Source organism: Acomys russatus, chromosome 9, assembly GCF_903995435.1.
Source record: "Acomys russatus chromosome 9, mAcoRus1.1, whole genome shotgun sequence".
In the NCBI taxonomy this organism is placed as follows: Eukaryota; Metazoa; Chordata; class Mammalia; order Rodentia; family Muridae; genus Acomys; species Acomys russatus.
In genome coordinates this window covers 48,660,040-48,674,553 of record NC_067145.1, presented here as the reverse complement: position 1 = coordinate 48,674,553, position 14,514 = coordinate 48,660,040, and positions in this window count along the sequence as shown.

Genomic DNA, 14,514 nt, shown 5'->3' with positions numbered 1-14,514 from the left:
TGATTTTATCATGTGCAGTTGGTATCTGTGTATTGTATGCTGTATGTGAAGGAGTATTAGAGGGACATATGTAGACAGGAAAAGCAAAGCAGGTGCCTCCTGGGGTTTGAATGAAAATAGCCCTCATAGACTCATACGGAGTACTATTATTGGAGGTGTGGTCTTGTTGGAGTCTATGTGGCCTTGGTGAAAAAAGTGTGTCACTGGGGTGGGCCTTCAGGTTTCAGAAGCTCAAGCCATGCCCAGGGTCACTTTCTTTTCCTGCTGCCTGCCCATCCAGATGTAGAACTCTCAGCTACTCCTCCAGTACCATGTCTGCCTGCGTGATGCCATGCTTCCCACCATGACAAGAATGGACTAAACCTCTGAACCAGTAAGGCAGCCCCAATTAAATGTTTTCCTCTGTAAGAGTTCCCACGGTCATGGTGTCTATTCACATCAATAAAACTCCAACTAAGATGCCTGAGATGTTGGCTTCTTGTTCCTAGAACACATTATGAGGATAAATGGCAGGAAGGCACAGGGGTGGGTATCTAAACAGAACCAATAAGAGAAAAGGGAAGGCCCAGGGACACTATAAAATGAACTGCATCCATTTGGGTCTGTTCTACCCTGAGTGGACACAGCCTTTCCTTTCTCCACAGTTTGGCCTTCTGTCTTTCCTGGACACTCAACTGTATGTCCAAGCCAGGGAATGAACTCAGTGATCCCCTAGATGATCACCAGCACACCCCACTGCCCCCACTCCATTACATATGTGACATCTGCATGAGCTGTGTGTGTTGAATGTGTATGTGAGGTAGAAATGTTTGTGTCATGTGTGGTTAGGAGCAGTGTGTGAAGTGTATGTGTGTTGAAAATAATGTGCTTACATAGTTTTAAAGTTGTACTTATGAGGCTTGTATGTTGTATGTGTGATACATGTAACGTGACTATGATATATGATTAGAATGTGTGTATCATATGGGCGATATGATCTGTGTGTGTGTGTGTGTGTGTGTGAGAGAGAGAGAGAGAGAGAGAGAGAGAGAGAGAGAGAGAGAGAGAGAGAGAGAGAGAGAGAATACTATATGTTGTAGAAGCACATATGAATCACATATGTGTTGTGTGTTGTCTGCTATGTATGTGTTGTATGTGAGATAAAAGTATGGCTATGTCCTTTGGTATCTGTGTGTGAGTTGTGTGGTATATGTTTAGGATTTGTGATATGTATATGTTGTATGTGAGATGGGTATGTGTAAGATCTATTTTGTGTGTATGAAGTAGCTTATGGGTATATTTGTGTGTGGTATGTGTTTCTCATCTCTGTGTCCTCTTGTCACATAAAAAGCTGTGAAGTCACCATTGTTGATCACTAGAAACAAAAAAGGGTATACTGTTCCAACCTTGACAAACAGCGATTAGTCCCTGTATTTGGGGCCAGCAAGATGGCTCATTGGGTAAAGACACTTGCCACTAAACCTGACAGTGCCCTGAGTCTAGTCACTGCGATGCATATGGTGGAAGGAAAGAAGTGGCTCTCCATATTGTCCTCTAACAACACGGGCTAGGGCATAAGCAGACTCTCCCCACATACAATGCATAAAAAAAGTAAAATAAAGAATGCAGTATTTAAGCTACCAGCCAGCCAACGGCTTCAGAAAAGACAATTACACAGAATCACCACATGAGCTTGGTGGCTGTGGGTTTCATTTATCTCTTTACTGTTCCCACATGTAACTGAATGCTGGTTTTTCTTTCAGTAAGAAAATAAAGGAGAAGAACCATCAATCCTCATTATAATGACCACTCGCTAATATCCTTGTATCCCTGCAGCTTCAAAATATAGGCGCGGTCATCCTAATCCGCAGGTGAGGAGCTTGAGCCCCGAGAGGTTCCCAGAGACTGCAGGGAGCAGGGAGATGTCTGAGGGCCTAAAACTCAGGTGAGAGACACTATAACCCTGAAGGACTCAGACAGTTTGGTGGTTTTGTTTTCTTTTGTTTTAGCTCAGGCTGTTCTGAGACACACTATGTAGCTTCGGCTGCTCTGAAACTCACAGAGAATTAATTGCCTGTCTCTGCCTCATGAGTGCAACCCTTTTAAAACTTTAGTTTTAATTCACATGGAGGGTGTAGCTAATTAGAGCTAGAGTTACTCATATGAAGATAATCAAATAGCTGCCTTCATTCAACAAGGAGGCAACAAACCATTTTTGCTCCTTTTCCACTGTTTGGTCTCTTGTCTCTCTTTCTTTACTCTCTTCTCTCTTGACCCTTTCTTATCTCTTCTTTCTCTTCTCTCTTTTCCCTTCCTTTCCCCTCTACCCTGTATGTCTCCATCTCTGCCTCTCGTTCTCAAGCTCTTTTGTTTTAGAAGTTAAAATCCAACTATGAAGCTCAATTATGGCCAATTTTTCACAGTTTTAAATTGGTTTCTTTCATTTTTTAGTTAGGTGATGGCACACAGGTCTCCACCATCAGTAACAGGAATGCTTATATTACAATAAATATGTACATATACATATATGTAAACATGCACATTTTAATATTTGCTGCCAATTTTCCTTTTAACTTTGGGTATGGCTTTTTTTTTCCACATTGCTAGATAGCTGAGCAGCTGAAATAATGTTGGGAGTTTCCTATGTCTCAGAATTGTGAGGCTTAGACTATGAAATGCTTGTACACATCCCGGTACACAGTATGAAGCTAGCGGGCCTATAACAAAATTCAAGTTGCGCATGCATTCTGCGGAATATTATGTTCGGTTGCTAATGTTTAACTCAGTCTGCTTATTTTTGTGGACTATTATCTCCAAATTGCCGTACTGTTATTACCCTCTATGCTGTTGAAGAATGCATTACAGCAGTTTCAAATAAACACAACACTTTCTCAAAATGTTATCTCATTTTACTCTGTCTGGTCAAAGGTACACCATGTTCTCTGTGAAGGGGCAGTACGTAAGCTTGCTAATTTGTATTCATAAAAACCCTTGAGATGTTTCGAGGTGGAAGAAGGGTGTTTTCTGTTGACATTGCCATCTTGCATGTGTGTTTGCTCTACTTGTGTGACTTCAGTGGACATAGACCAGTCCTCCCAATATCTTCAGTGTGCAGTGTAGAACCTAGGTCTCAAAATGTTAAACTACTTCAAAGTGTAAAGTTCTTAGAAACGTGCGCATTTAATGCTTGCTATCTGTAGACTATGTTGTTATTACTGTCTAACTACCACGCTCTTTTAAAGGGTTCCTCTTCAAGTACAATTTAGACATTTCCCTTAAATATAGGAGTCAGAAAGTTAGTAATTCTGACGGCTGGTTGCTTATTAGAAGAACGTAGAATGTGTCTGAATGTTCTGAAGTGCTTGCACATCATAAGCTGCAGAAAGAAACTACCAGGCTGAAGGCAATGTTTTTGATACTTCTATACATGCTCCTTTTTACTCAGCATTGTGGTGTGATTTTTAGACAGTTTGCTCTTTTATTTGCAATCAAGTATTAATGAAGGACCTAGATTGCTTTTCTCAGAAACTCTATTGTAACAGGTGTAAACAAACAACGGGATGATAGAATGGAACACGTGGTGGCTGAGGTGTTCCTGATGGAAGGGATCTGGGACAGGCGATTCCAAGTGCTTGGTGCTTCATTCACAGCATTCAAGAAAGTGCACATGGCAAGGCAGCAAGAAAAGTTTATTCAAATCAAAACAGTAGCACAATGTAGGAAGGAGAACATTTTTAAGATTGATGGTAGGCCACATGAATGGAGGCCCTCAAAGGTCATTGCCTGGGACTTCTTTTTATGAGCTGCAAAAGAAAGTTTCTTGCTAATGGGTATAGTCTGTGTCGGTCTCTCCCTCTCTCTCTCTCTCTCTCTCTCTCTCTTTTTTTTATTGGCAGGTTAAATTATATAACCATCTTTCAACTGTGCATATCCCTTCCCATAATGCATCTTATTTTAATTATACACATGTCTAATTATGCATAGGTATAAGATCGGCAATTAGGAGGTTCTCCCTTGAAGTGCCTTAGTACTTTTATATCTCAAACCAGTTCAGGCAAGATCATTTTCCATTCTTCTACCTGGACATCTGTCTAAGTGTGATGGTCAAGAGGGCAGGAAAAACTTGTCTAGAGTGGGGTTTGCACCCAGCTCAATGCAGATAAGGGTCCTAGATCGGGCTGTTGGATGTATTATCTGTGTATGTAAGGGTCTAAGACTGCCAAGTGCTTTATATGAAGAGGGGCAATATGCATAGCCCAAACCAAGCAGAGTCCCAGGCTGCTAGGCTATTCCCTATGCTTTTCTGCTTCAGAAGTACTTTGTTTGCTTTCAGTTTCTCTTTATATAATCGAGATCTTTAAAGCAGAGTGGAACCTTTAAAAGTCGTGCAATTATTCCTTCTCCAGCAAGATCAGACCTCCTCAACATCTCCAAATAGCACCGTCAATTGGAGACCAAGTGGTCAAACAGGCGAACTATGGGAAACATTTTCCCATTCAAATTGCCACACTATCAATGCTACCTATCTTGTATTATGATTTACATACATTATCTCTGGGTGCTTAGTATTAACTAGAAACATTTTCTTTTTTTTTTTTTTTCTTTTTAATTTATTTCTTTTTTATATATTAATTTATTCATATTACATCTCAGTTGTTAGCCCATCCCTTGTATCCTCCCATTCCTCCCTCCCTCCCGCTTCCCCCCTACTCCCTCCCCTATGTCTGTGACTGGGGGGGACTTCCTCCCCCTGTATATGCTCATAGGGTATCGAGTCTCTTCTTGGTGACCTATTATCCTTCCTCTGAGTGCCGCCAGGCGTCCCCATCCAAGGGACATGGTCAAATATGGGGCACCAGAGTTTGTGTGAAAGTCAGATCTCCTTCTCCACTTAACGGTGGAGAATGTCCTGTCCATCGGCTAGTCTGGGTAGGGGTTTGAAGTTTACTGCCTATATTTTCCTTGGCTGGTGCCATAGTTTGAGGAGGACCCCAGGACCCAGACCCACCTGTAGTTTTCCAGGACCCTCTGGATCCTTCTATTTCCTCATTCTCCCAGGCTTCTCTCACCTAAAGTCTCAATAGGATGTCCTCCCCACTTTCAACATGTAGGAAAAGGCAGAAAATAATGGGAAAGTGAGAGAATCAATTCAGTTTATTTTATTCCAGTAAGATCTGAAATTTAGTTTATGTTTACCCTTAAGATGTTCATACTAATACTTCCTATAGGTTCAGCAATAGAAAATAAGACTTACACAGAACCACAGCTTTGGGTTCCAGCTGGTAAGCATGAAGGCTGAGAAAGCTGGACCAACAATGCTCGAGTAGCATTTGCAAGGATCGGGCCTGACAGTCATGTCAGTCATCTTAACATCTGTTTTCTTTCCTTCTTCTTTTTTTAAACATCTGTTTTCTTATCACTTGGAAGACCATCTGTGACGGTTTGAATGAGAGTGTTCCCATAGACTCTTATGTTTTAATATTTGGTCCTTAGTTGTTAAAACTATTTGGGAAGGATTGGGAGGTGTGTCCTTGTTAGAGGCGTGTGTCACTAAGGGTGACCTTTGAGGTTTACGAAGACTCAACCCATTCTGGCTCCTTCTCCCCATTTCCTGCTTGTGGCTATATGTTCACAGCTACTGCCCCAACATCGTGCCTTCCTGCCTGCTGCCATGCTCCTTGCCATGAGAGTCATGGGCTCTAACCCTTTGTAACTGTGAGCCCCCAATAAACTCTTTCTTTTATAAGTTACCTTCACCATAGCAATAGAAAAGTAATTAAGACATAACTTTTAATGGTTGAGCTTGGCTTGTCAGTTTGATGGGATTTAGAATGACCATGAAAGCAACTCGCTAGGCAAGTGTATAAGGAATTCTCTAGATTAGTTTAATTGAAATAGGAATACCTTCCTTAAATGTGATTTCTAGTATTCTAGTCATAGGGATCCCAGACTTAATAAGGAGAAGAAAGTAACCTAAGCATCAGCATCCATCAGCATCTGCTTCCTGACTGGATACACTGTGACCAGCATCCCTTGCTTGTATTTACCATAAAATTATAAGTCAAAATAAACTCTTCCTTCCTTTAGTAGGCTTTGTCAAGCGTTTTTGTCAGGGTGAAATAAGTAGCTAATAAGCCACCTTTATTTCCACTGAAGTCTGGGACATTTCTATCAATGACGTGCTGAAAAGTCAGCTTGGGCAAAGTGGTGTATTTCCCAAAGCCATTTATGTTTTAAGTGCAATCCCTATCAAAATCTCAATGTTTGGGTTCAAAATTATGATCCTAAAATTAGCATGAATTAATTACAAGGGAACACAAATAGCAATTTTTAAAAATCTTGAAAAACTGTAAAAAAAAAAAAAAAAAAAAAGATTCACAAACCTAAACTTTATAACAATGTTCTGATTGGAATATTGAAAATATTTCAGAACTAGATAAAGGTTCTGGCTATATAAGAAGTAATATTCCAAACCATCACCAAACTGTACACAGCAAAAATGGCCTTGTATGAATGTTGCCTCCAAAAATAAGGTAGCAGAGGACCTGTAGTCCTGAACTTGCAGCAGTTCAGAGGCTACAGAGCACATGTTGCTCTGTCAGACCTGTATTTGGTTCCCAAGATACATCTGGCAGCTCTATTTATAATTCCAGTTATAGGGAATGCAATGTCCACTGGAATCCATGGATACCTGCATGCATATGGTACACAATAAGTCACAAAGGCACACATACTTATACATAACAAACCTTTAAGAATGTACACAAAGCTGTGCATGGTAGAGCATGTCTTTAATCCTAGCACTTAGGAGGCAGAGGCAGGCAGATCTCTGTGATTTTGACACCATCTTGGTCTACTTAGCAAGTTCCAGGATAGTTAGGACTATATAGAGAAACTCTGCCTCAAAAACCAATTGAAACCAACCAAACAAACAAACAAGCAAAATAATGTACACAAATATTCCACTAAATACGGTACACATTTTAGGAAAGTTGTTTTTCTGTGAATATATATTAGAGATAAAGAAACAGAAATCTTGGGCTGTGGAGTCAAAGAATAATCCACTATCAGTATGAATAATGGAGCAAAATAAATCAGTAAGTAAGAAGAAAGAAAGAAGGAAAGAAGAGAAGGAAGGAAGGAAGTGTAGCAACACAGAGTTAGAACTGAACTGTAAAATTAGCACAGTGAGCCTGACAGCACAAATGGCATTTTATCATAGACTGGTTTGCCAATATGAGTGGTGGGAAGAATTAAAATTACGCCTGATGAAGGCATGCTAGCAAATGCTAGAAACACATTTGTAATAAGAAGCAGGCTGAATTTAAAAGACCGTTTGTTTCATTGTTTATGTAAACTGGCATTTGTTCCAGTTGTATTGCAGTTGAGATTAAGATTTGCTTAATTTTATAACGATTTCAATGGCTAGTCACTACATATTTGGAGACCGGGTGTATCTTTTTTTTTTTTTTTTTTTTTTTTTTTTTTTTTTTTAGCCTCAGTTCCCTCAACTTAAGGTGGCACCTCTCCTCCAAGGACAAGGGGTGGGGGATTGCACGAGATGGTTTTATGCAAACCAGATTGGCTGGCACAAAGAAAGCAATTATTAAACACTAGGTCAAATTATCTCAATGAGGTTTCTGTTCAATAATACTTTTTCACTTTTTTGTGGGTTTGGGTGAAGGATAAATGCATTTTTAAGAAATGAAGAGTTAAAAGGAAAAAAAAGAAGAAATTAAATGTGAACCCCCTTCTGTGCTCCAAGGGTTGCATACAGGCACACACTTCATATGAAACGTGGTGGAGTTGAGGATTATCATAAATGGTCATCTCCAAATAACCACATTCCTCTTACTGTTTCTCAGGGACATAATGTTCTCATTATTTAGCCATCTACAAAGACTCAGGACTAAAGCCGGGAATGCCGCGTTCTGTATCTTGACTGTGCCTTCCTCATTTGAGGTCTTTATGTCTTGACTTGTTCTCCTTTCATTTGTGCAATGAAGGAACAATCCGGTTATCCCCTAAGAGCAGTGTAAGAAGGGAGACTTTTGTACTATTTTGAAACTAGAATTTATGAAGGGATTAAAGACATATTGTTACGGGCGCTGGGAAGATAGCCCAGTGAGGAAGATATCACAGGGACTCAGAGCACTTGCGTTAGGAACTGACTTCAAACTAAGGCTTCCTGGCCACTGTCCTAATTCCAGGTTTAGTGAATTCCCTGGTCTCAAGGGAATGATGTGGGAATAAGACAGCCACAGTGTTTTTCAGGCTTCTGCATGCATGGGCCCATGCAACACCCTGCCCAGACAACACATATGTACACACACATCAAACACACACACACATACAGAACATGTGCGCACACACAGAGACACAGAAATGTGCACACATGCACAGGCGCGCGCACACACACACATGCACAACAAGTAAATAAGTGCTTCTTAAAATCTTGAATTACCTATGCTCAGAAGAAAAGCATCTTGAACCTATTTTGTGTGTGTGTGTGTGTGTGTGTGTGTGTGTGTGTGTGTGTGTGTGTGTGAAACAATGTATATTTGTCAGCAGAAAAGAAAAGGTACAGCATTCTACCTTTTTATCCCGTATTCTTCTCATGGTGGGATATGGTGAAATTTCTCAACATTTTCAATGTGCATGTCATTTTAGAATTAGTAGGTGGATTAAATTAAATAACCTACTTAAGAACTTCTTATAAGTTCCATAAGATTTGGTGAGAGGTGATCGCTGTAAAAGTACTTGAGTAAATACATGTTTTTAAATGCAGATCCCTCGCTGTCATTGCTCACATAGGATTTTAAAATTAGAACGTTATATTCTGGAAATACTCACTGGAGTAACAACCTATATGTGAAATGCTGTTCAACCCAGCTTGCCAGCTCAGCTAAATAAAACCATCTGGATACTGCCAAGAGAAGTAGTAACAATGAGATTTATGACATCAGTCATCGGCTTGGGAAGGTGACATGTTGGGTCCCATAACTTAATTTCCATCATGGCTTTTATGCAGAACATTAGCCTGTTTCATAACAGGTCAAGGCAGCTTACATCTGGACTGTAGCTCCCTAGAGGATTAGCTGATTGGAGAGGGTTTCTGATTTTTAAATTTATATTTAGTTTGTTAGTTAGTTAGTTATTTGGTTGGTTAGTTGGTTAGTTACTCTTTCTGTGCGTGTGTGTGTGTGTGTGTGTGTGTGTGTGTGTGTGTGTGTGTGTGCAAGGATCTGAATGTCAGAGGACAACTTTCAGGAACCTGTTTTATCCGTCCACATTTTGGGCCCCAGGGATAGAACTTGGATCATCAGGGTTTGCAACAGGTACCTTTGTCTGCTGAGCCAACTCATTGGCGTAGTTTTTCTGATTATTGGCTATTGAAGGTACCACGCACGAAAGGTAAACCCAAGAAGAGGGCTGGGTTGAACCACATGCCTCCCTGTCTACAGAAATCATTTAATTAGAAGGGTCAGAATTAAGCCTTGCTGCTTTCAAGAGCCAAATGCCACTGAGATGAGATATTTGATTACTGGTGGCCACGATCTTCTTTTATGAAGGTCTTGAAGGTCATCCTACCTTTTCTTGTTGATGACTATCTGTCCTGCTGATTTCTTTCCCTGTGCATAAGAGCAGCCACACCATTAGATTAAAGCCATGACCTTGTACATAGGCTTTCCTGGTACTTCTTCTGGCAGCCATAGGACTACTGCCATATGGCTAGCTAGAAACACCACGCCCTATTACATTCTGGTGTGGTACTGAAACATTGTAACCAAAGGAAACTTGGGAAAGAAAGCATTTATTTGGCGCATATATTCAGGACCCAGTCCATCATTGAGGACTCAAGGGCAGGAACCCCCGGCGGAACCCTCTTTGCTAGTTCACTCTCTGCTTTCTTACTGACTTGTGTTCAGCTATCATTTATACAGTCAGCCTCTCATACTAAGAATGGTGTTGCTCATATTGGTCTGGACTGTCCCACATCAAAAATCAATCAAGAGAGTCTCTCATAGACATGGCGACTGGCCAGTCTGATATGGGCAGTCCCTCAGTTGAGACTCTCTCTCTCTCAGGTAACTCTAGGATGGATAAGGTTGACAGTTGACAGCAGGCGCAAACTTGGACACACCCTCATCTCAGAAAAGAGGACACCACATTTAAGGTACCTTGCATTTCAGTACTGCAGCACAACCTGAAATGTCTGACCTCCTGTCATGTGCAGCTAAGGAAAGACTTCTCCCCATCTCCAGTTCTGTATCTATAAAGGGGGAAACCCCCCAAGTTCAAATGCTGCTGTGCTGCTGGAGACACATTGTATCGAAATGCATGGACGACCTGGTTAGTGAGAGCACTTATGTAATACAGGAACATGATTAACTTGTCACATCTTCTCTTTGAAGAGAACTCGGTAGGTTCTTGTATAATAGGGAACCATAGGTCAATAACACAGGAGGTCTGTTTTCTTGCATCTCTCTATATTCCGATTCTTAAAAAATTATTATATTTATTTGTATGGGGTATTGTTTTCTAGGAGGAGATATATATCAGGGCTCAAGTACTACACCACTCATGTATGGAAGTCATAGGGCAATTTGCAAGAGTCAGTTCTTTTTTTTTTTAACCACCATGTGGGGCCTGACGACTAAACTAAGGTCATTAGGCTTGGCTTCGGTGCCTTTACCCCATTTGGCATCTTATCAGCTATTTATGTTCTAATTCTTGATTCTGAAAGGTAGAAAAAATTAGAGTGATGACTGCAACACTAGCCTATGGTGATCATGAAAATTTAATAACCTTGATTAACCCAAGTTTGTTCTTTAATTTGTATGCCCGTGTATGGGTCTATGTGTAGTCTATAAAACGAGACTAAATAATTTTAATTAAAAATAGTTTATCACTAAATGTCAAAATCTTAAAAAGTTAGGTTTGTGTAAATTATTTTACTTAGATATGATATTTTTTAATTTTAGGAGAAAGTATTTTATAAAATTAAGTAAACTATGTTTTTTATTTTAACATTTACTTTTATAATGAATTTTAATATTTTGTACATTCTACTAAATCTTTTAATAAAATGTTGGCTATCACTCATCATTTATGTGATTTAAAAATCAATTGTTTAAATAATTTATATTTAAACAATCACAGAAAAAGCAACTTAAGCCCAAAGTATCTGAAAAGAAATAATAAGAATAGCATTCTATGTATTATAAATAGACAAACTATACAGAAAATCAAATAAGTCTAACATTGCTGAATCCAAATTTATTTAAACTGTGTGTGTGTGTGTGTGTGTGTGTGCGTGCGCGTGCGCACGCGCCTATCTGTCAATGGGGTGTGAGTGTGTCTGTATCTCTCTCTCTCTCTCTCTCTCTCTCTCTCTCTCTCTCTCTCTCTCTCTCTCTGTGTGTGTGTGTGTGTGTGTTATATGTGAATGTCTGGTGTAGTGTGGTTGTGTGTGTACCTGTGAACACAAGGAAACTGGATGATGATGTCTGATGTCCTGCTCTATCACTCTTCTTATTCCTTTGAGAGAGTTTCTTCCTGAATCTGGAATTAGGCTGGTGGCCAGTAAGCCCCAGAGATCCCCATGCCTCTGCACCCCATGGCACTGAAACCATGATCACATGTGTGTCCATCCTTAGTTTCTTATGTGGGAGCTGAGTATTTGAACTCAGGCCCTCAGGTTTGCATATCAGGTACTCAACCATTTAGCCATCTCTTCAACCCTAAATCTACCTTTAAAAGGATAATATATCATAAAGAAGTAGACCTTATCTCAGAAAGCTAGGTTGTTTTAACATCCAAAAAAATACAGGACAACCCTTTCATTATATGGGATAAGAAAACAGAGAAAAAAAAAATAAACCCAGGTGTCCACATTAAATGTCAAAAGGAATGAAAAATATTGTGAACATCTCTATGCCAATACAATATACAAAGTGAAATTGATGAATCTGTAAAAATATGTCAACTAAGAACCTAAATGAAAAGAAATTAAAGACATAGAAAATATACATATCTCTAGGACCTACTTGAATGTATAAATTTGCATGTGTTTTTCAACAAAGGGGTCTATGATAGATAAGGAGGGAGGGGAGGAGGGAGGGAAGGAGGGAGGGAGGGAAGGAGGGAGGGACAGAGAGATAATATGAATGGGGGATAGATGTCTTCTATTAAAAATAAACACGACCAGGGAGATGGCTCAGCCTGTAAAGTGCCTTTCTCTCTCTCTCTCTCTCTCTCTCTCTCTCTCTCTCTCTCTCTCTCTCTCTCTCTCTCTCTCTCTCACACACACACACACACACACACACACACACACACACACACACCTGAATGTGGATTCTCAGAGCCCAAGTAAACGATGAATGTGATCCCTACCTCTCAAAGTAGTCCATGGGGCTCACGGGGAAACTATTCTAGCCAAAATTGTCAGTTCCCTTAGTTTCTAACTCAATGTTTAAGCTGCATTGAATTTTTTCTTCCATTTTATGCTGTCTGTCATTTTGCAGACAGTTTGCCCCTGATCTTTGAAATTTTACCCACAGTATTATGCACTTACATTTGTCATCCTGTGACTGTGTCTTCTTGGCTTTACCAAGTGCTTAATACATGCATGAGGCCTTGATCAATACTTTTCTCTCAATAGCCTGTGGAGACTAAAACGCTCTCTCTCTCTCTCTCTCTCTCTCTCTCTCTCTCTCTCTCTCTCTCTCTCTCTCTCTCCTCCTCCTCCTCCTCCTCCTCTTCCTCCTCCTCCTCCTCCTTCCCCCCTCTTCCTCCTTTCTTCTCTCCCTCTCTTTCTCTGCCTCCCTCAATATATATACATACAACTATATAAGTGTATATAAAAATATATAACAATATATATTGACAAAATTTCTGCACGTCATACCTATTTAGGGGACTAGTCCCATTCTTTCTCTTATATGTGTGGGTTCACGGCCCCCTGTGAGCACATTTATAGGCCAGAGGCTGTTGGACACCCTATTTTTTTGTATCATCATTATCATTATCAATGGAGATCAGAGGACAATTTTGTGGAGTTAAGTATCTCCTTTGTACCTTTACATGGTTTTAGGGGGTCAGACTCAGGTATCCAGGTATGTTTGTGCCTTTACCCACTGAGCCACTGGCCTACTCATCTTATTTTTTTTTTCTGTTTCTGTTTTTGATAATTTTTTATACTTGCCTGAGTAATTTGCTTATATGCACCACATCTGTGCCCAGTGCCCAAGGAGCCCAGAAGAGGGTGTTGGATTCCTGAGATTGGAGTTAAGGTCAGTTTTGAGATGTTATGTGGCTGCTGGGAGCTGGACCTTGGGTCCACTGCAAGGGGAGCAGCAACTTTTACTCTCCTGTCCCTCACCCACTTTGTATTATATTTATATTTTAGTTGAGTCAGGCACCCCACTAAACCTAAGGCTCACTATTTCAGCTATACTGGCTTGTCACAGAGTCCTAGAATCTGCCTGTCTCTGTCACCTGCACTGAAGTTACAGATACTCACCATCATGCTCAGCTTTTCCCTGGGGCTGGAGATCTATGCTCAGAGCCTCTTGGCTTATGCAGAAAGCACTTTATCCAGTGAGCCATCTTTCCATCCCGTCAATGTTATTTTGACCAATTATGTTGCTATAGACATTACAGAGTGCAAGTGAAAATATGCAAATTTGTTTCAACTCACACCACAGGTCCTGGGACAGGGCCCCTTGAAGTACAGCTGACAGACAGTGGTTGACCTGGAAAGAAGCTGAGAGCTGGGGTTTGGGCGGCTTCTGCCTTTGTCAACAATTATCTCCTGAGCCTTGGTGAAGTCAGTCACTGCCAGTTCTTCATCCTACCCTTCCTCTCTTCCTAAGGCTCACAACTGGACTGTAGTTTATCCATGTGGTTAAATTCTAGCTAATGTAACATGGACTTTCCACGTCTGGCAAATAAGGCGTTACATGCCTCACCATCTACTCCTGCCATGTTCCATCATTCTTTTTCAGCCTTTTCACTCAGCCAGACAGGAAGAAAATTGGCAATTCTGGAAGCCAGACTAGAAGTCATCTGGTAGTTTGTCACTCAGGCCTTGGTGCTCCCGTGAGGGGAAGAAGCAGAACCACTTCTGATGGAGAGCCAGCCACCCCAATATTAGAGGAGTCATTCCTTTAGAGAGCCTCAGACATTTGGGGCTCACTCCCAAAGTTTGACTCCGCCTCACTAACATACATTATAGTAGCGGCTACCACACAGACAGAAAAAAACAAACACATGTCCTGAACACAGAGCTCGACACTTCATTTGTAAACAAGAGCAGGAACTGTTGTGTAAGTAATGAGATTCAGTGTGGAGCCTATCAGATGTCAAATCAGTGTGTTTGTGAGCTGAGAAGTGTTATGCAAATACTGCATACCCTACAATCCTTTTCTCTTCTCTTTCTTTCTCCTTCTTCTTCTTCTTCTTCTTCTTCTTCTTCTTCTTCTTCTTCTTCTTCTTTTCTTTCAGAAAGTGGTAAATCTAAGAACTCATGAA